The 27034-nt window shown below is 44.5% G+C and overlaps 1 protein-coding gene across 2 annotated transcripts in view; it reads right to left on the bottom strand.

Annotated features, from left to right (window-relative positions):
- NCALD (neurocalcin delta) overlaps positions 1–22777 on the bottom strand; it is a 398244-nt gene extending 375467 nt beyond the window's left edge. The window contains exon 1 of one of the 2 annotated variants that reach the window (XM_059165892.1): positions 22701–22777. The gene's annotated coding sequence lies outside the window, so the exon portion shown is untranslated. Of the gene's footprint in view, positions 1–22660 lie in introns of both variants that reach the window. The other variant, XM_059165893.1, reaches the window with a different exon arrangement.
- Between the last annotated feature and the right edge of the window lie 4257 nt (positions 22778–27034).

Raw genomic sequence — 27034 nt, 5'->3', positions numbered from 1 at the left:
CCAAAGAACAAATAATACAATCAAGAAATGGGCAGAGGACATGAACAGAAATTTCTGCAAAGAAGACATCCAGATGGCCAACAGACACATGAAAAAGTGCTCCATATCACTCGGCATCAGGGAAATACAAATCAAAACCACAATGAGATATCACCTCACACCAGTCAGAATGGCTAAAATCAACAAGTCAGGAAATGACAGATGCTGGCGAGGATGCGGAGAAAGGGGAACCCTCCTACACTGTTGGTGGGAATGCAAGCTGGTGCAGCCACTCTGGAAAACAGCATGGAGGTTCCTCAAAATGTTGAAAATAGAACTGCCCTATGACCCAGCAATTGCACTATTGGGTATTTACCCTAAAGATACAAATGTAGTGATCCAAAGGGACACATGCACCCGAATGTTTATAGCAGCAATGTCCACAATAGCCAAACTATGGAAAGAACCTAGATGTCCATCAACAGATGAATGGATCAAGAAGATGTGGTATATATACACAATGGAATACTATGCAGCCATCAAAAGAAATGAAATCTTGCCATTTGCAACAACGTGGATGGAACTAGAGCGTATCATGCTTAGCGAAATAAGTCAAGCAGAGAAAGACAACTATCATATGATCTCCCTGATATGAGGAAGTGGTGATGCAACATGGAGGCTTAAGTGGGTAGAAGAATAAATGAAACAAGATGGGATTGGGAGGGAGACAAACCATAAGTGACTCTTAATCTCACAAAACAAACTGAGGGTTGCCGGGGGGAGGGGGTTGGGGAGAAGGGGGTGGGATTATGGACATTGGGGAGGGTATGTGATTTGGTGAGTGCTGTGAAGTGTGTAAACCTGGTGATTCACAGACCTGGGGATAAAAATATATGTTTATAAAAAATATATGTTATAAAAAATAAAAAATTAAAAAAAAAAAAAAAAAAAAAAAAAAAACAACAACAACAACAACAAAAAACTCTCTTTCTGTGCAAACTAGCCAAAGAACCTCAAACCAGCATAAAACCACATAATAGTTGCATAATTAAATGAAAGTCAAGAGAAAAGAAACCCCTGTTGGCATAGGCGTGGGCTTTCTAAATCCTATAACGATAAAATTTTAAATAAGCAAAAGAAATTAGGCAACTGTCTGCAAAGCTCTGATCAGCAAAAGAAGCTGATTGTTTGTTGCAAAGGACAGCTGGGACCACTGAAGTATATACAGTAAGCAAAGACAGGGCAAGTTTATCAGCGTTACATCTACACACACACACACACACACACACACACACACACACACACACACCTGTACCCCTAAACTAATGCTCAAGACCTGAGGTTTCACAGATTCATCCTACATCTGTGAGCATGGGAACTTGCTATTTTGACCTCCCCTCCCTTGAGGTTTTGATTTATGAGAGTTAAAAAGAAAGCAATTATTTCCCAGTGGGTGTTAGGATCACTGATATATAAACAAGGCAATTTAATCATTACCTAGATATACTGGGTCTTAAATGTGGCTCTGAGAACGGTTTACATAAAACTTTTATGTAATTCACCAAAGTCATTTCAAGGCCAGGATAACTTAGACTTTAAACAGAGGGCACCTAACAAAAGCCTTTCAGATCTTACCCCATACTTGATAAAAACTGAAGACAAAGCCATCCTATAATTAGCTTTCCCAAAAAGATGCACATCTTAACAACAACTTCCTTTGGCTTAATAGCATCATCTTTAAGGATTAATGACCTAGCAAACAGAAAATCTAGGCCTTTCTAAGCACTTTGGATTTCCTAGGATTTGGGGATTTATCACATACAAATCAGATAAGGTCAGTGACCCAGACTGCTTACCCTGAGTCCCAAAACCTTGACTACAGGTTTCCCATTATTTATAACAAACCCGAACATATTCCAAGGTGGACATGGGTTATCTTTTCTTGGGCAGCCTCCATTCCTATTTCTTCTGAGTACTAATATCTCAATTGTCCCTGGAGACCATACACTCCCCCATTCCCAGGCTATGTGCTTTAACAAGAAGGTAGTTTAATCCTCCTCCAGGGGTCAGCATGACCCAGGATTGACCAATCAGCCTGGCTGCCATGTTTGGTTGAAAGACCGGCATATAACCAATTCAGGACAATGAGACTCGAGAATTTTGTTGAAACTATAGGGCAAAAGAAGCTGCTTGCTGAGTGAGTGTCTTGTCCAGTAAGCCTGGAGCTTCTGATGTCATGAACCAAGGGCCTGCTTGATGATGAACCAACGCAGAAAAATGCTGGGCAAGGAGATGGCAAGAGATAGATATCTGAGGATATTACTTGAGACCTGGATCAGCCATGCCTTTGCCTTTACAGTTACAAGAACTGATTAATTTGTTTTCTAAGTCCCTTTAAATTAGGTTCTATCTTTTGCAACCTGAGAGCCAAAACAGATAGAGTCATTTAAGCTGAGACTTTATAAAGGTAGCAGAAATGTTAGAGTAGTTGGCTTTCAATATTAAAGTATAAAATGAGCTTGTGCCACAGATGCTAAATCCCCGCTATGAACAACTTTGCATTCCAGCATGTGCTGCCTTACCCATAATCCCCCGCTCAGGGAAATGGTGCGAAAGAAATCTGTGCATGAGACAGTCCACCAACGGACCTGGGGTGAACAACCAACCCAAAAACAGCTAATTCCTTTTCTGGCCAGGTTCCAATGGTCGTTGGGCCTCGCTCCGTGAGCTGCACCAATAGGAAACGCTCACTTATAAGTTCAAGCTAGGAAATACTGAGGTCTCAGTCAGTGGCCTTATGGGTTGACCCTTCAGGGGCCATATGTAGAATGAAGCAGCCAAAGAAGGGAGGAGAGAAAAAGAGAGAAGGCAACTGAGCAGAGACCCCATGACCTCTGAGAATGACACTGACTCCCTTCCTAGTTTTCCAGATCTATGTTTTGGCCACCATGAGACCAAGCTCTGCTTTGTTTGACAGGCACAGAATCCTTTGCAGGGGCAGAGCAGTACAGGCATTAGAGAGTATGGCTCCCAAGTGACAACCTGGGTGAGAGCCTTGATTCCTGCTGCCCACCCACATGCCTGAGGCCACATTGTCTACATCTGTTCCTCCTCAGTAGAATAGGGATAATAACACACTCTCTGCCGGGATAGGGGAGAAGAGTCCCCGTGACAATACATTCAGAATAGCACAATTATAGTTGTGGTGATTGTCACAACGAGCCTCTCATGGTTGAGTTAGTTGGAGTGATGTCCCTGTCCTTGACCATCGAGAGGGCCCCACGAAAGCAACAACTGACTAAATGATTACCTTAAATATGAACACATTTCTCCACAATATATAAAGAACTGTCAATGTCCAGATAAAACTACATTGTAAAATTTTCTTTAATAGGGGAAAACCGTAGCCATGGGGAGCACACTATAGTGCTGAATCCGGTAACACTTGAAAGAGGGTATGATGCCCTCATCCTCGTTTTGTATTATGCCCTGATCCTCCTGGGTCCCACACTGACCCCTGAGTAGTAGTTACTTCTGTACACCCCAGGCTGACAGGCCAACCCCTGAGACTTCTCCTTTCTGTCTGCAACTGCCCAAAGCTTAGCCTCCTCTTCAACTGCAATCTCCAGCTCTAGCTCTTTCGACAGATAATTATTCTTGTGAGGCGGGTGGTGGGGGCGCCATGTATGTGCCCTGCAGAAGAGGCAGGTGCTGTGAAAAACAGGAGACATTGGGCCTGAAAAAAACAGCTAAGGCAAATCCAGAAGCCTTCTCTCATGACTCAAACCACTATACTGTGATTACTTCCTGTTTTGAGCAGCCCCTCCCCTTCTGAGGTTGGAAAAAAAATCACCTTGAAGCTGAGGCTTTTACTCTTAACTGTCCTGTCCCCTTCTGTAAAAGCTACACAGATGACTGTTCTGACTCCATCCCTTTCCAAAAAAATACTGTTCGATCATTCTGAATGGTTGATGCATGCTTTCAAAGCCTTAAAACAAAACAGTTGTTTAAGAAAGATGATATAAATCACCTTTTAAAGATCCTTTTGATTTAAAAAAAAAAAATCAGTTTCCACACGGGGAAAAAAAAAATCCACACAAATATTCTTCAAATCTGTTCCCCAAAACATGTATGAAGAACAAGAGGCAGACCCAGGAGTCCTGAGAAAGGAACAGAAGTTTGATTTCTTTTTTTTTTAAGATTTTTTTTTTTAAATTTATCAGAGAGGGGGGAGAGAGCGAGCACAGGCAGACAGAATGGCAGGCAGAGGCAGAGGGAGAAGCAGGCTCCCTGCTGAGCAAGGAGCCCAATGTGGGACTCGATCCCAGGATCATGACCTGAGCCAAAGGCAGCTGCTTAACCAACTGAGCCACTCAGGCATCCCTGATTTCTTAAGGAAAAAACAAGAGCCTTTCACGACGACTCTGGTGTGTTTGGTTTTGCATTCTTTGCTAAAAGGCAATCATCAAAGAATTAAGCCTATATTTCCTAGGTCTTTCTCCCTCCCTTCTTTTGGTAGAATCAGGATATGTGTCTTTTAGTACAACTGCTTTTCTAAAAACCAGAGAACCACCGTATTCTTACAGCTACCCAAGAGCGCCAGGGGAGAGAAGAACTAAATATGTCATGCACACTCCAGAATTTTTACGCAAGATGCCATTCCCACGTGGGAATAAGCCACTTTTTGACTTTACAGTCAGCCCTTGAATTACAAGCTGATCAGGCCACATTTCTGATCAAGTTCCAACCTGGAATGCTTAGAATCCAGAATGTCTTCTCCCCTAACAACAATGTTCTAAGCACTATGTCACCCTAAAAGAGCCATCCTAGCCCCAGAATTCCTAAGGAATCGCATAGTTTTGTCCTGCGGGTCCTGCACAGGCCAGACACAACTCGTGATCTTCCTTTACGAAAATGCATTCTGAGTTCCAAATAAGACATAGTGTTTCAGAGCTTCTGACCTTACAGGACTGTCACCAGTGCCAAGACATCAGTGGGGGCCAAGGCCTGCCCCCCTTCCTCTCACCCCACCCACACTGACCAGTGAAGGGCACCAAGACAGGTACTGGCAGAAAGAGGAGGGGTCTTTCTCGTTCCACCTCCTGGTCCCCACTTGGCCACCAGCAGAGAAGGCAAAAAGCAAGAACTTGAGGCCAGCAGGGTGGACGCCAGGGCCGCAGCGCACAGGAACTGGGGGGAGGGAAGGAGAATTCTCTGAGGCTTGGGCTGGCCCGTTCCCCCAGCCAGCTGGGGACTGCCTGTGCTCTTAGCTTTCATTTCCACTGTCGGTTGCTAAGTGCTATACATAATGCAAAAGTAAATAGTTACACAGCGCAGTTTGGAAGACACAAAAACATACATCAATCAGCCAAGGGGGGGGGGGGAACCTCTCAAAGTTTCTAGGTTTATTTTTAGATCCCAGTTAGCCAAATAAGTAACCTAAATGCCCAAAGGAAGAGACGCCAGGGCTGAAAAGTGCATTCAGAAATGGGAGACACTGATACTGCCGGTCTCTGGCTCGTCTTAGCTTGTAAAATATGCATCAGGCCAGTCCTCAGGTGTTCTAAGCACCTCGCAGCAGCGCTTTGAATAAGGGCCCGGCATCCAACACACTCCCTAGACTCGCTGCATAGAAAACATCATCCCGTCATGAGGTTCCAAGACATTAGAGTGAGCACAAGACAAAATAGTGACATCCTTAAGTGAAGGAGTCAACTTAACAGAAGAAAAGAAAACAATGCTATAGTAGTAAGCGTACATCCACGAGGAGAGTAAAAAGGGTTTTATTCACCTTCTACTTCCTACATCCGGCAGAATGCCTTGAACACAGCAGACACACAACAAATGTTTACTAAATTAATAATAATAATAATAATAACATTCCCAGAAGAGTGCCTATTTCTAGGCAAGACTATCCTTGTGACCTCCAGAGAGCCCCTATGTGATGATCACACTTGAAGTTTCAAAGATACATTTAACAGTATAAAAGGGAATCAGAAGAACAACAGAACAATAGATAGCGTGAGAGAAAATAACGAACGGTCAGAAGAAAAAGCAGGAGTAACCCTGAGTGACTCACTGAGATTTGCTCGATTCTTCACCTCTACAATGAGATTACGTCTGTGGCCCCACCACCTCGTGGCAATGAGGCAGAGACAGATGAACAGACACACTCCAGGCTTCCCAGACCACAGGGGCAAGCTGCAAGGGGATATCCATGTTACAAGGCAAAATCTGAGCCTGACTCAACCAAGTTATTCTCAGTGTAACCAACTCATTCCAGGCAAATGCAAAATTGTCCTTCCCTTGGAAAAGACCCTTCTGATTACAACGCCATGCGTTTATAGTTGGAAAAAAAAAGCACAAATAAGAAAAGTCACTTGTTTTATGTTAAGGTTTAAAAAAAAAAAAAAAGAACACCAGGAGGCACCTTGGTGGCTCGGTTGGTTAGGCATCCCACTCTTGATTTCAGGTCAGGTCATGATCTCAGGGTCGTGGGATGGAGCCCCACATCAGGCTTCCTCCTCAGCAGGGAGTCTGCTTGAGATTCTCTCTCTCCCTCCCCCGGTCCCTTCCCCCACTCACAAGCTCTCCCTCAAATAAATCTTAAAAAAAAAAAAAAGAAACACCATTTAGCAAAGTGTGCTGAGACAACTGGTTAGCAAGTTAAAAGAGAAAAATAATCAGTTTCCCTCCTCATTTCCTCCCTGCTCTACACCAAAATTAATTATAATTTGTGTTAAATAATAATATGGGGTTTTTAAGGTGAAGAATTCTTCAAAACCAGTAGAAAGCAGAGCTGATTACTAATGAAGCCCGATGAAAGAATGGAGCAAGCTGTCCTATCACTGGAAGAAATCAGAGTGAAATATTTGCCCACTTAACCACTGAAAACTGTATCAATTGTACAAGCAATTCACTAAGGAAATAACTAGCAAATGTGCCAAATATATTTTATTACATATTATTAAAGACCTTATACCCATGAGGTATATTTTAAGTGAAAACCAAAGCAAGCTTACAGAAAAATGTGTATAATATGCTTGTTTTGATAATAAAAAGTGAGCCCCCTTTCATCTTTAAAAAGACTGGACGCTCAAACAACGAGAAAGGTGGGGAAACACACCTTAGGCCTTTAACACTGGCCACCAGGGAGGCATAGGAGTAAAGACTGGCCAGGAAAGCCCTTAATGCATCTTTGTCCTGAATTATAATTTGGAAAAAAAAATTATGTCTGATGCAAAAAAACATCTAAAGGCAAAGAACAGAGACTAGAAAATCAGGAAAAGAAGAAAGGCAGCTAGTATACAATCTGAAAAAGAACTGTTCAGCCCCACTAGTTTTCAAAGAAGTAGAAAGGCAAATAAAGTATTTTGGGGACCAAATTAGAAAAAGAATTTCGAAGTGATGATATTCAAGGTAAGAGACAGATGAAACCAACACAGTCATATAGCATGAACTCCTTAAATTTCCAAATTAATTTCCAAATTTCCATTTAGAAAGCAAATGGCAAAGTGAGTTGAGAATTTTTAATAAAAGTTCAAACATCCAACCTAGTAAATCCATTAGAAATACATATAGGCTATAATCTCATATAGAGAAAAAGGTTTTGTACAAAAATAATAGCAGAAGAAATTATTTAAAATTCTGACCAAATGACCCATCATGGAATGGCTAAGTGAACTGAGGCATATCCATTTGATGAAATATTGCATGCCCAATTAAGCATTATCTACAAAGAATATATAACGAAATATAAAATCCTCACAGAATTAAAAACTTCCATTTCTTTTACTCTCAATATTTTACTTCTGATGCAATCACGGGAGGTTTTTTTTTTCTTCATACCACCCAATTCCCCAACTCTCCAGATTCAATTCTGATGCTAACAACCCAGAGTCAGCGTAGCCCCCACGGACTGAGGGCTCAGTCCCATAAGACTGCCCCCCAATTCAAATGCCAGTCACAAATCTCAGATACTTGTACTTCTGACCGATTTGGCTAAAAACCAGGGGTTCCCACGACACCCTCCTCGGATTCAATAACTCGCCAGAACAGCTCACAGAACTCAGGAAAACAGTTTGCTTGCTTCTTATTATTGGTTTATTATGAAAGGATATGGTTCAGGAACAGCCAGATGGAAAAGATGCCTAGGACAAGGTATGGGGGTAGGAGTGTGGAGCTTCCATGGCTTCTCTGGGCAAGCCACCTGACCTGCGCTTTGATGTGCTCAGCCACCGGAAGCTCTCTGAAACCCACTGTTTAGGCTTTTTTCTAAGTTTTTATTTTGATTCCAGATAGTTAACATACAGTGTAGTATTAGTTTCAGGTGTACAATATAGGGATTCAACACTTTCCTACGACACCTGTTGCTTATTACACATGCCCTCCTTAATCCCCACCCCATATTTTACCCACCCTCCTACCCACCTCCCCTCTGGTAACCATCACTTTGTTCTCCATAGTGAAGAGTCTGTTTCTTGGGGCGCCTGGGTGGCTCAGTGGGTTAAAGCCTCGAGCCCCATCAAGCCCCATCGAGCCCTGCATTGGGCTCTCTGCTCAGCAGGGAACCTGCTTCCCTTCCTCTCTCTCTCTCTCTGCCTGCCTCTTTGCCTACTTGTGATCTCTGTCAGCCAAATAGATAATTTTTTTTTTTTTAAAGAGCCTGTTTCTTGGCCTCGCTCTCTTTTTTGTTCCTTTTCTCCTTTGCTTTGTTTCTTAAATTCCACGTATGAGTGAAATCATATGGTATTTTATGGAGGCTCTACAATTATGTAGACACAATTGATTAAATCATTGGCCACTGGTGATTGAATTTCATCTCCAGCCCCTTTTCCCTTCCTGAGGGTAGAGGACAGACCTGAAAGCTTCAACCCTCTAATCACATGGTTGGTTCCTTTGGCAACATGCCCCTCTCTTCCTAGAGTCACCCCTTTAGCATAAATGCAGATGTGGTTGAAAGGGGTTTAATTATATGATAAAGGACACTCTTCCTACTCTTATCACTCAGAAATTCCAAGGGTTTTCAAGGAGCTCTGTGCCAGGAACTGGGGACAGAGACTTAATATATATTTCCTATTATATCACAATATCACAGCTCAGGGTATACGGTTAAATGAAAAACTAATTTTAAATTTATATTAAAAATGACTAACATTACTAAGAAAAATATTTCTTCATAAAAATCATGAAAGGAAATATTCCAAATATTAACAGTATTTGCCTTTGACTATTTGGATTATGGTAACATTTTTTTCTTCTAATTTTCTATAGTAATGGTAGGGTTGAAGGTATGGAGGGAACAGTGGCCAAGGTCTGTGGAACATATTCTTTAAATGACTGCTTTTAAAAAATCTAAAGCAAAAAAAAAAAAAAAATGTCTCCCCATTGCTCTCTCAAGAAACCTCCAAGGCCAGAACTGACTTCTAATTTCACTGTTTGTCCTTCGGCCTGGCTTGGAAGTGGCTGTCATGTCTTCCAAAGGGGTAAAGTGGTGGGAACTCAACATCACAGGCTTCCCACATCGCAATCCACCCCTTCCAACAAGTCAGAGCACAAAACCCCATCAAAGAGCTCTTCTTGCAAATATTCTATTAGAAATTTTAGATCACATGTCTAAAGAAATGTGTGTATGTGTTCATCCGTCTGTCCATCTATATGCTTCCTCCTCCTTTCTCTATCCTCAAAGGCAGCAAAACAAATCCAAGACAATGATGCAGCAATTGATTGTATTTATCAAAGGCTAAATCTCAGTGATAATGGATAAATCTATTCATCTAAATAGAATAACAGTGCAAAAGTGTGAGAACCAAAGGAACCCCAGCCAGGACCATACCCCAATACTAAACAATTTTAAATAATAATGGATTAAAGTCCATCTCTCCTCTCACATTTGCCATACAATCCAAATCAATAATCTCAGATCCCTACTGCACTATTTCAGGCCCTATCCCCAATACTGAGTCAGGCTAAATATTTCCCCTTGGGATGCATTAAATGGTCAGATAAACACTCTTAGTACACGGTGCTTCAGAGATACGCATCACATGTATCTTTATATAAAACTTGTGAAACAATCAGAACCTGGATAAGTTTGTAGAGCATACAACTCTTGATCTTCATCTCAGGGTTGTGAGTTCAAGCCCTCCATGGGGTATAGAGATGACTTAAAAAATAAAAATCTTAAATACTGAAAGAAAAATTCCAAATATTAATGCTGATAAAAGAAAATGTTAGTAAAAGACGTTAGAAAAAAAAAACTTTAGTGAAAAAAAAAAAATGATCTCGCAACTTTACCTCCTTAGTAAATTCAAGTATTTGCAGTAGCTTGTGTGACATTATTTCTTCTGAATGGTGGTGCACTTGACCTTTGTTATAAAAGAACACCCACGCCGGCAGCATTATTTCTGTACAGGAGATGTTGCACCTCGCACTTGCCTGTGTTAGCCCACTTTACCTTCTCAACCCTGACAACAACCTCACCACGCACGACCAGGGTTGCGCCAGTCGTTCCTTAAAGGTGCAAGTTCCGGGAGGTCGCGCACTTGAAATTGACCACATGAAGACTGAAGGTAGCCAGGCTAGTCCAGCTCCAGAGTGGACATGCTCCTGCTTCTGCAGAACTAGACAGTGCACCCACATTCTTTTTAATTTACACCAAACATCTCTCCTGCCCAAGCCCCGCTTAGACAATTTGTAAGCAAAACAACTGATATCAACTACCCGAGCAAACAGACGATCAGTACCGATTTCGTAATTTCGAATGAAGAATGACTGAATTACTCCATCACTTCTCAGAAAGTTACAGCCCCCAGATTAGCACCAGAGGAAGTTATACAGGGCCTTCCAGTAATGGAAAGAGAAGAAATAAACCAATTAAATGGTCTGGTGGAGAAAAGGAAAGGTATAAAAGGGCCTAAAAATAGTTTCCATCTTATCTCTGCTGTAATAATAGCAGATTAGCATGCATTCTCTTGGAAATGTCACCTAGGCAACCAGAAATACAAAGATGGAGATGTTCGGGAAAATATATGTATATAAACCTATTTCTGCCATCTTTGAACATAAGTGATCACTATTATCACTATTGCAAGAAGGACAATAACTAGACTATGTATGGAAAGAGAAAAAAGGCAAGTACAGAAGAAAGTTGCATAAGTAAGTCTCCAGTATAAAGTAGGCTAATAAGATATAAAGGTAGGTCTTTCTACAAGAAGCCCTAAACCATTGCCTCAAATTTGGGGCCAAAAAACTACTAGGAATGCTAAATGTACTTTTCCTACATTTTTAAAATGTCATGTTTTGAATAAGCCCAAGGCAGACTAATATGAAAGAGGGTAGGCTGACAAATTTTAAAATAACATTTGGAAAACTATCTCGGGGGGGGGGGGGGTGGGCAGGGACTATCTTAAGCTCCACTTAACTGGAGTGACTCTATGTTTCTGTTTGCCTAAAACAGTCCATGTTTGTGCCTCTTGTGTTGCTGTAATTATTAAAAAGCAATACTCCTCTTTCACTTTCAAGATATTTACATTAATCACTTTGTTTTCTTTTTTAAGATTTTATTTATTTATTTGACAGAGAGAGAGAGATCACAAGTAGACAGAGAAGCAGGCAGAGAGAGGGAGAAGCAGGTTCCCCACTGAACAGAAAGTCTAATGTGGGGCTCAATCCCAGGACCCTGAGATCATGACCTGAGCAGAAGGCACAGGCTTAACTAAGCCACCCAGGTGACCCTCCTCTTTCACTTTCAAAAGTTTCTCAGTGTGCACAATAAGTTACAGGGTTCCCTTACATTTAACCAAGATGTATTTCTTGACCAATTAACAACACGCTAGCAACTAGGTTGAGAACTTAGATTAGTTCAAAAAAATTCTACAAGCTAGAATCCCTGACTTCCAGAATGCTGCAATCTGATGGCAAAGACAGAATTAAGACCCCAAACAATAATGAAGCAGTGAAAAATTGATCATCATTCCCAGAGCCCAGGCCGTTAAGTGGAGCAGTTCAGATCCCAGACAAAGTAGACTGTGGATCCCCCTGAGTGAGATACTCCATAGAAATTGTGCTAAAAGCCACCATGCTTCCTGAGCACTTACTGTATACCAGGGACTGTGCTAGGCATGACACACGTGTGATCTCACTCCAGACTCAAAACAACCCTAGAAGGGAACTGTCCTTATGCTCATTCTCTAGAATCATCCACGTGTTACCAGAGAATTCAAATGCCTGACTCCAAAGCACACCACTTCCAATTGGTGCAGGCTGACCCGGGCCTGAAGCCATGGTTAGGAGAGCTCTCAGCTTCTCTTTCTCCTCGGTAGCAGCGCAAGGTGTGCTCCAACCCTGGCAGAGGGTGGCTCAATCAGCCAGGGCCCGGGTTGGAAACGGGGATGGGGGGTGGTGGTGTTTCATCCTACTGAGGAGTCCTCCTATTGGAGAGGCTACAGAGAAAAGAGTAAGGAAGGGTTTAGTCAAGCAGCAGGAAGCCGTTACCATCCTCAGGCCTCCGTGTGTGGGGTCGGGGGTGGGTGGAAGAAAAAGGAATTCCGAAGAAGGTGGCCTGGTGGAGAAGGCACCTGGCAGGAGCTGTAGCCTTCAGCGCACAGAGGAAGCCAACCTGTAGCATGCAACCCAGCAGAGGGAACAGGGGAAACAAACAGCCTCCCCCACTCCCCCCTACTCCCCCAGTGGTGGGCTGGACCCCCCCACCGCTGGCCATATTATATCAGAAATCAAAGACAAGATGGCCCCTGATGCTTCTCCGGGACACAGAGCAGGTGGATGAGGGAGGGAAGAGGAGCCAACAAGAGGTGCCCAGCCTGCTCGCTGTGTCCTTGCCCCCCGCATAAGTGTGTGCTCCCAACTGAGGCAGAGTAACCTGGAAAGTGCTACCTTAGCAAGAAGATGTCATCCTCAGCCTAGGTGTGAGGCCAGAGCCAGTTCACAGCCAAGTGTCCTTTGTAGTTAAACTTGGCCCCGTGCTTAGAAGGGCCCCACACTTGGTCTAATGCTCTGCTGACACCATTTTGAAATTTTGGAAAAAAAATTTTAAGACGTTATTTATTTATTTGAAAGAAAGCAAGTGAGCAAGCACAAGCAGGGGGAGGGGCAGAGGGAGAGGGAGAAGCAGACTCCCCACAGAGCAAGGAGTGTGACTCCATTCCAGGACCCTGGGATCATGACCCCAGCCGAATACAGACGCCAAACTAAGCCACTCAGGCACCCCGAAATCCTTGATAATTTTTAAACAAGGGCCCACAGTTTTTTCATTTTGTACTGGGCCTCACAAATTAAGTAGCTGGTCTTGGGCAAGGCAAGCCATTTCTTTAGCTGGTGAGACTAAATTCTGGTAAGTATCACAAGATTCCAAGTATCTTATTCAAAGCAAACAGACCCAAAGTTAATATTAACCAGAGTCACAGTGATACAGCAGAATATATAGCATAATAGTGAGGGGACACTTTACCTTTTTTTTTTCTTTCCTCTTTCTCTTTTGAAGTCAAACAGCAAAGTGGCTGAGAAACCAAACTCAGCTGCCCTCTGGAGAGAAACGGAACTTAATTATGACAGCCTTTCCACAGCACAGAGGGAATGGATTTGGGCTCTTATCCAGTTAACGAGATCAACGCAGACAACCAAGCTGAATAATTTATGTCCTGGGTGGCCTCTCTGATGTCCCCCATTGGATGGGATATGGTCTTCAAATTAGCCAGGTAATTGCGAAAACTACCTCTGACCTTGCCTGGGCCCCGCGTACTTGGCCCCAGTCTGGAACAAGGTATTGAAAACACATGCATAGTGCTCGCTTCGGCAGCACATATACTAAAATTGGAAAACACATGCATAGAAGCCTCGTCAATGGGCCAGCAACACTTATAAACCGTATTTCTAAGCTAATGCTTTTCAAAAGCCTAGAAACTGAAGCTACACTACTGCTGTTTCCCATTCCCAAGAGACCCCAACCTCCCTAGCCTTCCTCAGAGTAATTACCATAGTTAGATTGTATACCCAGGTGAGAAGCCAGAACAGGGCCCATCTCTTTTCGTTTCCTCCAAGGCCACAGGGCAAAGCAAAGCACAGAAAATTTCCATCCGAGGCAGGGATCAAACTGGGGTTTTTTTAGCCTCTTTCACTCACCTCTCCGTGTCAGAAATAAGGGATGGTAGATTTTAAGTGTTTTGTTGTTTAAAGTTAGAATAAAACTTCAATAGATCAAATCAGAAGGATTTACCAAACGCCGACTGTGTCAAGGAACCTGGAATCCAGGAAGTACATCAAATCAAGGGGCATTATGACAGAACCAGAAGATTAAGGGTTCCAGTGTACTGTCATGAGCCCTGTACTGGGGTGAATGGTGGCCCCCCCAAAAGACATCCACCGCCTAACCCTGGGAACAGGTGAATGTGATCTTATTTGGCAAAACGATCTTTGCCAAGGTCATTAAGGATCTTGAAGTAAAATAACTCCAGATAACCCAGGTGAACCCTAAAGCAAATGCTAACTGTCCTTTTAAGAGACACCCCAAGAGGGGAGGCCACGTGATCACCAAGGCAGAGATGGGTGCGAATCAGCCTTGAGCCCAGAAATGCCCCCAGCCCCCAGCCACTGGACCAGGCAAGCAAAAATTCAACCCCACGAAGCCTCTGGAGGTTTGGCCGTGCTAATACCTTGATTCTGGACTTCTGGCCTCCAGAACGGTGAGAACACACATTTCTGTTATTTTAAGCCACCCAGTTTGTGATAAGTTGTTACAGAGGCCACAGGAAACTAACCTAAACCCTCAGCCACATGGTTCACCCCTGGCCTCAGCTTCACAGCCTCCAGGCATGGAAAATATGAGGCCCTCCAATGCAACAGGGGATGACTTCTGACCCCAGAATAGGTCTTTTCTCTGATGCAATGCTTCGTGTGTTTGTAGACCACAATAGCTGGGTTCCCACAGAGTTTTTTCTGGCTAGAGAGCCTTTCAGTCATGCCTTGGGGGAGGTGGGCTCCCCACACATGAGACACTGCTTTCTGCATTCATTCCCTCCTGCCAAAATAGCACAGAAAGAAATACCATCTCCCTTGCTCTGGACACTCTTCTAACGTCGCCCAAAGTCTCATTAATGTTTAAGCAGCCAAGTTACATCGTCTAGTCCTTTGGAGCTTTCCACTAAAAGCAAAACAAAACAAACTTCTTTCTCACATGTGTTTCAAGGACATCGTTATCACCCCCACCAATTATATAGAAAACATTTTTTTGATCTAAATATAATCATTCAGTTATGAAATGTACATATGAAATACATGTTGGCCTTTGTTGGGGGGAAAGGGGAAATTCTGAGCAGTCACTTACTGTACTTTTTGACAACCAAGCCAAGTTTGTACAGATCAGATTATTTCCAAAGAATCAAAACACATAGCTTTGGGGAAAATCTAACAACATTCCAGATCTGACTGGATGTACACTGGAAATGTTTCTGACTGGGTTTGAATCCCAGCCCCACAACTTATTGGTGACCTCAGGCAGGTCATTCAACCTCCTGATGCCTCAGTTCCCTCACCTGTGAAATAAGGATCATCAGAGCGCTCCCTCCTGCTGAAGTCTCTCTGCTTTCCTCCCCATATCCAGCGTCCTCCCTCAGCCCTGGGAGGCTGACTTCTACCTACAATCGAGCCCTTATATCAACAAGTTTTCTTGCCCTCTGGACAATTGGGAGGCACCAGGAGAAATCAGAGAGGGGGAAAAAAGAGCGGTTGGGGACTCACTTACCTGCATGCCTCTGTGCCAGGCCACTGTTTGGCAGAAGCTGCGTTCCTCTACTAAACAGCCATTCCAGAAACTTCTCTTTCACCTCACCCTCTCAGGGCTGGTGCAGTGAAGACCAAAAGGCATTGCTGGCCACTCTTGGCGATTTCCCTTAAGGCTGCCCACATCTTTGTAGTAAATAGTCCCCTCACTAAACTTTCTTCAGTTAGACCCTAGGAGTGTGTCATTGGCCTGCTAGTGGGACCCCGGCAGAAACCCTCTAAAAGATTTCTCAGAATTGATTCAGTTAATGTCAGAACATGCCATGTTCACAGAAAGAGCATCAGGGCATCTGTAATCATAGTTGTCACTATTAGCAACAGCAGTCCACTTGTCTGTGCCCATCCTTGGTCAGGAGATAGCTCGGCGCCACATTCACCTTTCCTCCCCAAGGCCAATACCATTTAGTGTGGCAATAAATATAATATCCTCGGTTGTACACACATGGAGAAAACCATTAGGTTCTCTTTCATCTGAATATTTAAAATAACCCCCTAACCCTTCCATTGTCTTTCCTCGCTTCACTCTCTCTGTTGTGAGGGAGTGATCATGCCAGCGCCACAGGGCAACAAACACTCAAAAGTTCCTCTGGATGAAATTCAGATTCTACTACTGTCCTTCCTAATTTGATCCCAATCTACTTTTGAGACTACATTAAACATTTCACACCCACTAGGATGGCTATTATATTAAAAAAAAAACAAACAAACAGGGCGCCTGGGTGGTTCAGTGGGTTAAGCTGCTGCCTTCGGCTCAGGTCATGATCTCAGGGTCCTGGGATCAAGTCCCGCATCGGGCTCTCTGCTCAGCAGGGAGCCTGCTTCGCCCTCTCTCTCTCTCTGCCTGCCTCTCCATCTACTTGTGATTTCTCTCTGTCAAACAAATAAATAAATAAAATCTTTAAAAAAAAAAACAAACAAACAAACAAACAAACAAAAAAAAAAACTTAAAATAACTAGTGTTAGCAAGGATAGAGAGGAATTGGAGCCTGTGTGCATTGTTGATGGGCATGTGAAATGGTGGCTGCTGTAGGAAACAGTACGGCAGTTTCTCCAAAAATTAAACAAAATTACCATATGATCCAGCAAAATTCCACTTCTGGGCATATCCCCAAAAGGACTGAAAGCAGGGACTTGAACAGATATGTGTACGTCGATGTTCACAGCAGCATTCTTCATGGTAGCCAAAAGGGGGAGGCAACTGGAGTGCTCACTGATGAATGAATGGATAAACAAAACGTGGTGTAGACACACAATATCATATTATTCAGCTTCAAAAGGGAAGGTCATTTGGACATATACCACAACATGAGTGAGTCGGGGAGACAATACACTAAGTGTCATAAACCAGTCACAGAATGACAAATATTGTATGATTCCACTCAACACAAGGTACCTAGAGTAGTCAAAGTCCTACAGACAGAAAGAGGAATGAATGGTGGTTGCTGGGGGATGGGGGTGGGGGGGTGAGGGAGAGTTTTTGTATACTGGGTATAGAGTTTTAGTTTGGAAAGATGCAAAAGTTCTGGAGATGGATGGTGGTGAGGGGGGCACAACAATGTGAATGTCCTTAATGCCACAGAACTTGACGCTTAAAGATGGTTCACGTGGTAAATGTTGTGTTATTTGTATTTAACTGCAATAAGAAAAAATAGCATATTCAGGAAGCAGTTATTGCTTGCCTATCACACAAAGCACTGTGATGGGGATGCGTTGGGAAACAAACAGGGAGGTCACTGTCCCCATCAAGGGGGCTCTGCTCCTGTACCTACCCCGACATCGCACTCATTCCAGTCAACCTGTCCTCTAATTATGTCTTGCACTTTCTCATGGAATATAAATTTCTTAAAGGTAGGGAACTAGATCTTATTCATCTTACACCACTAGAACTTAACACATGCTGAACATGTGGAAACTGCTAAAAAATCTTGGTTGAAAATGTAAGTAAAAATCCAGCCAACGAAGTCTGTGTCTTCCTTTTCCTCATCTCTTCCAGCCTGCCAATACTTAGCATTTCTTGAAGTTAGTTAGCTATATTTTCAGATATAAGAGATTAGGACTTTTTTACTAAGCTCACTTTAAATTGTTCTGTTCACAGGGCACCTGGCTGGCTCAGTTGGCAGAAACTCTTAATCTCTGGGTCAAGAGTTCAAGCCCTGCGTTGTGCATGGAGCCTACTTTTTTTTTTTTTTTTTTAAGATTTCATTTATTTATTTGACAGAGAGAGATCACAAGTAGGCAGAGAGGCAGGCAGAGAGAGAGGAAGGGAAGCAGGCTCCCTGCTGAGCAGAGAGCCCGATGCCGGACTCGATCCCAGGACCCTGAGATCATGACCTGAGCCGAAGGCAGCGGCTTAACACACTGAGCCACCCAGGCGCCCCATGGAGCCTACTTTAAAAAAAAAAAAAATTGTTCTGTTCACAAATAATTCTACTAAGCATATAAATTGTGGGTTTCAAATTAAAACTCCGCTCTTATCTAGCCATGTGTCCTTGGGCACGTTATGGAGTGTTACTAAACCTGTTTCCCTCCTCTATGAAGGGTGAATGTTAGCAGTACTATGGCGGACATCTGTTGCTTTGCAATCCATCATCTATTGGCCCGTCTCCTGGTGACAGTGTAACAGTGTTCTCCAACAGTGTTCTCCTGGAGAACTACCCTGCTCCCTGCCCCTTCACCTATGGCTCAGGGCTAAAACCTGATCAAGCCCAAGCTCAGCTGATGTGTGGCACTGCAGCCACGGGAAGAGGCGCTGGACCCAATCAAAGCAAATAAAGCCATAGCACTGCAAGAAATGCTGGGATAGAGTCTCTCCCTTTCAGGCTGGATTTAAGCCCATGATGAAATGGAACCTAAAAATGGTGTCAACTTCAAGAAGGAAACCAAGAAATATGGAGAGAGAAGTCAGTCCGTGGTAATGATGCTTAACGTCTAGATCAAACCATACCTGAAGTATCTTCCCCTGGACTGAGGAGTTATAAAAGCCAAAATAATGTTCTTTTTTTTTTTTTTACTTGAAATTATCTTACACTTGCAACAGAATAATAGTATAACAGTATAATAAGTATCTCCTGAAAAAATTACTACAAAGTTTAAATGGGATCCTTATGTACATACACAGTACACACTGGATAAATGGAAGCTACTAATGTTAATGGTAGTAAAAATTAACCAGTATGGTATGGTAGTGGTAAAAATTTCCTGGCTTCTTCTTAGGTTGACTTTTAACTCATGCGTTTTCTCCCTGATTTCTGCCTTCATTATCCTTTCATGATACTCTCATGGTGATAAAGATAGAAGGATAGTAAGAATAAAAATTATAGGCCCTGACAGACATCACTAATTGATCACAGAGCTCTTTAATGCTGAGCCTGGATCCAGCTTTGGATTCCTATTCCACCCAGCTCTCCAGGTGGCCACTACCACTCAATCAAAGATGACATGAAAAATGAAACCAGTGGGGGTGCCTGGGTGGCTCAGTTATTAAGTGCCTGCCTTTGGCTCAGGTCATGATCCCAGGGTCCCAGAATCAAGCCCCACATCGGGCTCCCTGCTCAGCAGGATGCCTGCTTCCCTCTCCCACTCTCCCTGCTTGTGTTCCCTCTCTTGCTGTATCTCTCTGTCAAATAAATAAGTAAAAACTTGAAGAAAAAAAAGAAAGAAAGAAAGAAAAGAAACCAATGGTCTCAGCTCCAGAATAGTAGTTGGTGACATTTTCCTATAAAGAACTGGGTAGTAAGTATCTTAGTCATGGTCTCCATTACATAGTCTTCTTCATATTTTGATTTGTTTTGTTTACAACCCTTACAAAATGTAAAAAGCATTTTTGTTTCCTCTGCTATACGGAACTCCCTGTTCTGGAGCCTTGAAATCAGACTCTGAGATGGTCCCTGAGAACGGGGCACCATCTTAGCTCCCTCAGCACAGCTCCTGAGAACCCAATAATGGAATGCTTGGAAACACTGCCTCAGACAGAAATGCATCTAGAACATACTGAATTGACTGATATGTAACAGAGGAGCTTTGATGGCAACATAGTTCCTGTCCTCTTAATACAAATTCCAGAACAAGCTGAAATCTGCGCTCCAGGGGAAGCCACAATCCAAGGACCATCTACAAAGCCCCTGTGTGTGGTAACATTCACCTCTGCCTTCAGAACCAAAGTCACTGCACAACCTCTTCAAAGAGCTGGATTCCCAGGGCACCTGGGTGGCTCAGTGGGTTAAAGCCTCTGCCTTCAGCTCAGGTCATGATCCCAGGGTCCTGGGATCAAGCCCCGCATCGGGCTCTCTGCTTGGCGGGGAGCCTGCTTCCCTTCCTCTCTGTTTCTCTCTCTGCCTGCCTCTCTGCCTACTTGTGATCTCTGTCTATCAAATAAATGAATAAAATCTTAAAAAAAAAACACCCCTCCCAGCCCAAGAGATGCCCCACCTTTCTATCAGGGAAAGAAGGGAAGAGTTCAAATCACTACATTTCCCCATTATTAGTCTGACCCTTTACAGTTTAAAGGGTCTGAAATGGTTCCAAGATAGTATGCCACATTGCTTTTGACCAACTTCTGGTTCCTTAGTATCTCGCAGAGTTTTTTTTATTGTACAGCATTATACTAAAGACTGGCTTGGTCTTTCTATTATTCTGCACTTTTGTTTCTGGTTTTAGTGAAAAGGACTGAACTTTGCTTGCCGTTCGTTTATTAATTCGACAAACATTTACTGACACAATCCATCTCTCAAGGCACTTGCAGGTGAGGAAGACGTACACAGATGACAATGCAGGGCGCTGGGAGGGGTATGCACGGGGTACTATGGTCACAGGAAGCAAGAGCAGCTCAGTTATCTGGGGGCGCGGGGGTGGGGGGGCTGCCAAGAGGTCTATCGGTAGGCACTGTCGCTGCTGATGAATAGGGAAAAATTCACAGGAGTCACCCAGCCGAGGAAGGGTGGGAGGAGCTGACAAGGAGAGGCTCTGGAGATGAGGCTGGGGAGGAAACAAGGGTGAGGTCATGAAATTCCCTGGAGTCCCAACTCTACCCTGAAAGCCACGGAAAACCTCTGAAGGAAATGAAGCAGCGTCACCGGTGTAGATTTTTGTTTTCCAAACGAGCAATCTACTGGCACTTTGGAGAATGGGCTGGAGCAAGAGCATCCCGATTCAGAGCAAGCCCAGTTAAGGCAACTGGAGCAACTCAGGCAAGTGATACCAACATGAACTACACCAGTGACAGTAGCCGCTGTGAGAAGGGTTAATCAACCACAACAACAGTGATAACAGCTCACATTTCTGCAGCCCTTACTAATGACAAGGCACTGTGGGAAGTGCTTTCTGTGTATTGATTCATGTTATCTTCACAACAAACCTGAGATACATTTGGTACGGATTATCAACCTCATGCCACAGATCAGGAAGAGAAGTTAAGTATGGAGCCCAAGGTCACGGGGCTACTTGGGTCCCAGCCAGAACAGTTTGGCTGCTCAGCCCATGCTCCTCACAGCCCCCTCACCTAGCACACTCAGAGAGAGGCAGAGGGTCGGTCCTCAGGACTGGTGCTGACTGGTTGAAATGGGAGAAACTCCAGAGGTAATTTCCAAGGGTCTGGCTTAGGCACCTGAATGAACATTTGGGTTTCAGGTTCTTGAGCCTCCTCCTCTGAAGGAAGCCCCTCCCCAGACCACTCCCAGTGGTCCCCCTCCCATACACCCACACTCCCACCATCACACTACCTCCTTCTCCTCTGCAATCCCTGCACCCTGCATTTGACCCAAAAACACTGGCATCTCCCAGACAGAGCAAAAAACCTCACAAGCATTGCCAATTGGGTCTGAGAAACCTGGACCTAGAATCCTGCCCTTGATAATACAGCTGCTTAAGTCTGTTATTTTTAAATCAGACAAAGCTAGGAAAACTTTGAGCAAGATTGTGTGGTTTCCTTCTCAGCAAGCGAGACCTTGGCAGCCCCCCCTTCTGTGTTTCACACCCTGCGAACAGAACCATCATTTGGGGCCCGTGTTTAATGGCAGAAGCACACTTGACCGGCCTGGCCTGCAGCTTCAGACAGACCCGCAGGAAGAAAGTGGCCACAGCGGGAGGGAGATCTTCCGAGAGCCAAATGGCCGGCTTTCTTTGGGCTTGAAAGTTAAAGCAAGCATCTGCAGCAAGAAACTTGTGTATTTCCTGCGGACAGGGAGACCTCCTGCCCCTCCCGGGCCGATACAACCCACTTTGCACATCCTGCTTCTCTGGGAGCTAAAAATAAATCGGTATGCACTGAAAAACACTCAGACACATCTCCCCAGCACACCCCTTCCCGAGTCCCTGACGGCAAGAGACGCAAATCTTTCAGGTTCTGAGACCCAAATGCATGCTACTTCCTCCTCTGGGTTCAACCACCTCCTTCGGTGGCTCCGAAAGCCCCCTCCCCTGGGCCCCACTCCCCACACACACCTCCTGCAGCCTCTCGGCGGGGGGGCCGACTCTGCAGGCCCTGGAACCTGCAGTGCCCTCGACCCCAGCCCCCGCCCCGAAGGGTTGCTCCAGAGGTCCCCGGGCCACCAGGCGCACGAACGCCCCCTTCCGACCCAGCGCGCCCCCATCCTGCCCGCCCCGCGCCTCAGCGCGTCGGTGTGCAAAGTTGCTCTCTCCCTTCCTGCCACCCATCCTCGGGGTCTTTGGCTTTGTTTTCTTTTCCCTACGCGGCACTGAGGGCAGGACAGGGAACTGACCGGGTGAGCTGCCCCGGGAATGGCTGCGGGGACCGGGTCCCCAGGACCGCGCGGCTCCTCGCGCCCACCCCTGCGCCCGCCCGGCCCCGAGCGCGCGGGTCCCCTCTCCAGCAGCCGCTCTCGGCGCCGCCGGCCCCCGCACACCCGCCCTGGCTGCAACTCCTATATACCCTGGATCCGGAGAATCGGAGGGAAGGCGCTGCGACTCACCGCCTCGGCCGCTCCCGGCGTCTGTGTCGCCGCCGGAGAGGCGGCAGCAGCAGCGGCGGCAGCGCCTTCCCTCCGCCCGCCTCCCCCTGGACAGTACCGCCGCCCGCCGCGCCCCCCTCCCCTGCCTCGCGCGGTGTCTTGGTCCTCGCGGCCGCCGACCCCCCTCCCCACTGCGACCCCGCCTGCAGCTTGCCTCCCGGGTGGGCTGGACTGCGGGAATGCAGGGGGGGCTCGGGGGCCGGCAGAGGCGCGCGGTTTGCAGGTGCGGTGAACGCCCCGCCTGTTTGCCTGTTCGGGTGCGGCCGCCGGCCTTATCCCCGTGGTGCCCGCTTAGTCCTAGCGGTGGCCCAGGGTTCTAGCCAGGCTGCACTCGTACTTTCCCAGGGGTGCCATTTGTTTGCCTGTTCGGGTCGCAGGAGGTGAGATTCGACCTACAGCACCTTCTTCTAGGCTTTGATTAGGACGGGCCTGGGGTCTCTGAAGCAGGGCGTTCAAAGGAACCTTGCAAGGACAGGCCCACGAGGTGGGAGGGGGCTCCACCTGGAGCCTTCTGTGAACAGCCTGGAACAAAAAACTCGGGAGGAGGACATTCCCATTGGAGAACGTCTCCAGAGCTTCCATCTCAACTGCCGGTGATGAGAAGCAAATGTCTTGTCAATTCGTGCCACCCATCTTTATGGATGGCTGCCAACACATGTTCCTGTCTTGCTGTTTTGGCCACTTATGACCTCTTAAAAAGCCACTGTTAACTTCTTGTACTTGTCAACCCCAGGGACATTGCCAGAACCCACAGGGCTCGATAGCAACCAAAATCCATTGATTAAAAATCTTGCTGTTTAAAAATAGAAGAAAAGCCCCATGTAAAACCTTAAAGGCATCGTGACTTATCCATGCTTCTTACAATAACAAAATCTTCTAATATGACTAGTTATAGAAATGAGAGTTAACTTGAGTGTCCAACCCCCCACCCACACTGACTGGAGAATCAAGTAAAAGTTTCACCTGACCAAAAACACTCTTTTGTTTTGCCTTTAATCTCCACATCATTTACCCAGTCAGGCAATGCTTGAAAAACAAAAGTCATCTGAGAGGCTGTTAAACCATTATTGCATACTAAAACCTTTTCTTAAATTAGCAGATTAGCCCAGTGACTCGCCTCCCTAGATACAAATTGGAATCACCTAGGAAGTTGGATTTTTGCTCCGTTTCTTCCTGTTAGGCCTGTGCCCCACTCCCCACCCCCACCAGGAGATTCTGATTTAACTGGTCAGGGGCACACCCTTACTTAGGGATTTTTTACTTTGGCCCCTGGAGGCTCTGTGGTGCATCCAAGGTTACCAACCCCAGGATTAGCCAATCATCAAACAGGGCCTGAGGGAATGAGATGCAAAATAAGGAAGTTTTGATGCAGGGAGAGCTCTGAGCCGGCTTGCAAAACTTAGATGTCCCTAAGGCATTAAAAAAGGAGGGACAAAGAAGTAAATTAGACCAAGCATGCGGGAGGGAGCGAGCGAAGGAGGGAAGGCATCTTGCCCTAAAGAGGGCAGTCTCATTTTCCACGTGGAGAATGCAGATCTGGTGTGGTCCTTGAGTTAGATTTGTTTCATTTTGTTTATTCCGGAGAAGCCAGAAATCCACATTTAATGTGAACCTTCTCATTTTAAAAATGTTGGTTACTAAGTTTTAAAATCTTAAATGCTCTATATGCCAAGAAAGAAGAGTTTGTAGGTCATGAGGGACCCCCAGGACATCAGTGTGTCAGCTGTTCTGAGCTCCCAGCTTGCAGGCTGCAGGAAGAACCAGGGTCAGTTGAAGATAGCGGTGGGAAGGCAGAAGTGCTTGGAGACAATAGTGTCTCTGAGATAGTGATTTAAAAATCCCCTTTATTTTGGGGTGAACCCTCCTACACTGTTGGTAAGAATGTAAGCTGGTGCAGCCACTCTGGAAAAAAGTATGGAGGTGCCCAAAAAGTTGAAAATAGAGCTACCCTGCGACCCAGCATTTGCACTACCGAGTATTTACCCTAAAAATACAAATGTAGTGATCTGAAGGGACATGTGCCCCTGAATGTTTATAGCAGCAATGCCCATAATAGCCAAACTATGGAAAGAACCTAGATGTCCATCAACAGATGAATGGATAAAGAAGATGTGGTATGTATCTACAATGGAATACTATGCAGCCATCAAAAAAACCTGAAATCTTGCCATTTACAATGATGTGGATGGAACTAGAGGGTATTATAAGTCAATAAGAGAAAGACAATTATGATATGATCTCTCTGATATGAGGAATTTGAGAGGCAGGGTGGGAGGTCATGGGGGGAAGGGAGGGAAAAAGTGAAACAAGATGGGACTGGGAGGGAGACAAACCAAAAGAGACTCTTAATCTCAGGAAACACACTGAGGGTTGCTGGGGGGTGGGAGGAGGGATAGGGAGGCTGGGTGATGGACACTGGTTAGAAAGAATGTTGCTGTGAATATTCATGTATAGGTTTTTATGTAGACATACGTTTTGTTTTGTTTTAAAGATTTTATTTATTTATTTGACAGAAACCACAAGTAGGCAGAGAGGCAGGCAGAGAGAGAGGAGGAAGCAGGCTCCCCGCTGAGCAGAGAGCCCAACGTGGGGCTCGATCCCAGGACCCTGGGATCATGACCTGAGCCAAAGGCAGAGGCTTTAACCCACTGAGCCACCCAGGTGCCCCTAGACATACGTTTTTATTTCTCTGGAGTATATATCTAGTTCTAGAATTCCTGGGTCACATGGTAACTCTATGTTCAACATTTTAAGGAACTGCCACTCTGTTTCCCAAAATAGCAGCACCATTTTATAGTCTCACCAGTCATGTGTGAGGGCTTCAGTTTATCCCTGTCCTTGACGACACTTGTTATTTGCCACTTGTTAAGTCATACTATCCTAGTGGCTGTGAAGGTGTATCTCACTGCAGTTTTTATTTGCATTTTCCTAATGGCTAATCATGTGCCTTTCAAAGAGTCATATACAATAAAATTTTAAAGGACTAGCTCTGCAAATGTTGGTAAATACATGGTACTATCACTCCAAAAGTGTTGTTACCCCTTGTAGTCAAACTCCCCCCCCCAACCCTAACCTCTGGCCATCAATGATGCATTCTTTGCCTCTACAGTCTGTCTCTTTAAGAATGTCATATCAGTGAAATCATATGGTCTGTAGCCTTTCAAGTCTGGTTTCCTTCAGTTAGCATAAGGCAAGTGAGATTCATCTGTGTTGTTGAGTATGTCTGTGGTTTATTCCTTTTCTTGTTTGAATGTGCCACAGGTTGTTTATTCATTCACCAGTTGAAGGAAGTTTAAGTTATTTCCAGTTTGGGACAATCACAAATAGAGCTACAGTAATATTGGCCTGTGGGTTTTTGTGCGAATGCAAATTATCATTTCACTTAGGTAAATACAGACGACTGGGATTGCTGGATCCTGTGGTAAGTGTATGTTTACCTATTTAAGAAACTGCCCATATTATATGGTGCACCTGAAACTGTATAGTGTTACATGTCAATTACACCTCAATAAAAAAAATTAAAAGAAACTGCCAAACTGCTTTTGAAATTGCACTCCTAACAGCAATATATGATCATTCCAGTTGTTTTGCATCCATTCCATTTGACATTGCTAGGTTTTTGTTGCTTTGTTTTGCTTCAAGTCATTTTAAATGGCCTATAACAGCTTTAATTTGTATTTCCTTAATAACTAATGATGTTGAGCATTTTTATGTGCTTATATATCATCTATTTAATTCCACTGAAATCTATTTTAAAAATTTTCTTATTTCATTCTTTTTAAACATTTTATTTATTTGAGAAGGAGCATGAGAGGGGAGAAGGTCAGAGGGAGAAGCAGACTCCCAATGGAGAAGGGAGCCTAATGCAGGACTCGATCCCAGCACTCTGAGATCATGACCTGAGCTGAAGGCAGTTGCTTAACTGACTGAGCCACCCAGGCACCCAAAAAATTTTTCTTATTTCTTAATTGGTTCATTTTCTTGCTTACTGTTGAGTTTTAAGTGTCCTTTATATAAATTGGATACAAACCTCTTATCAGATATGTGATTTGCAAGTATTTTTCTCCCTATATGAGGCATGTCTTTTCATTTTCTTACTGTGATCCTTCACAAAGCAGAAGTTTTGATTTTGATGAATTTGAATTTATCAATTTTTCCTCTATGTATTATCCTCATGGTACCATATTTAACTCTACCTAATCCCATGTCACATAGGTCATCTCCTAAAAGTTTTATTGTTTTACATTTTATATTTAGGTCTATGATCTACTATGAGTTCAGTTTTGCATGAGGTA

The sequence above is a fragment of the Mustela lutreola genome, chromosome 3, assembly GCF_030435805.1.
Source record: "Mustela lutreola isolate mMusLut2 chromosome 3, mMusLut2.pri, whole genome shotgun sequence".
NCBI lineage: Eukaryota > Metazoa > Chordata > Mammalia > Carnivora > Mustelidae > Mustela > Mustela lutreola.
Note: the sequence above shows the minus strand (reverse complement) of the source record. Positions and strands in the feature narration are given on the sequence as shown.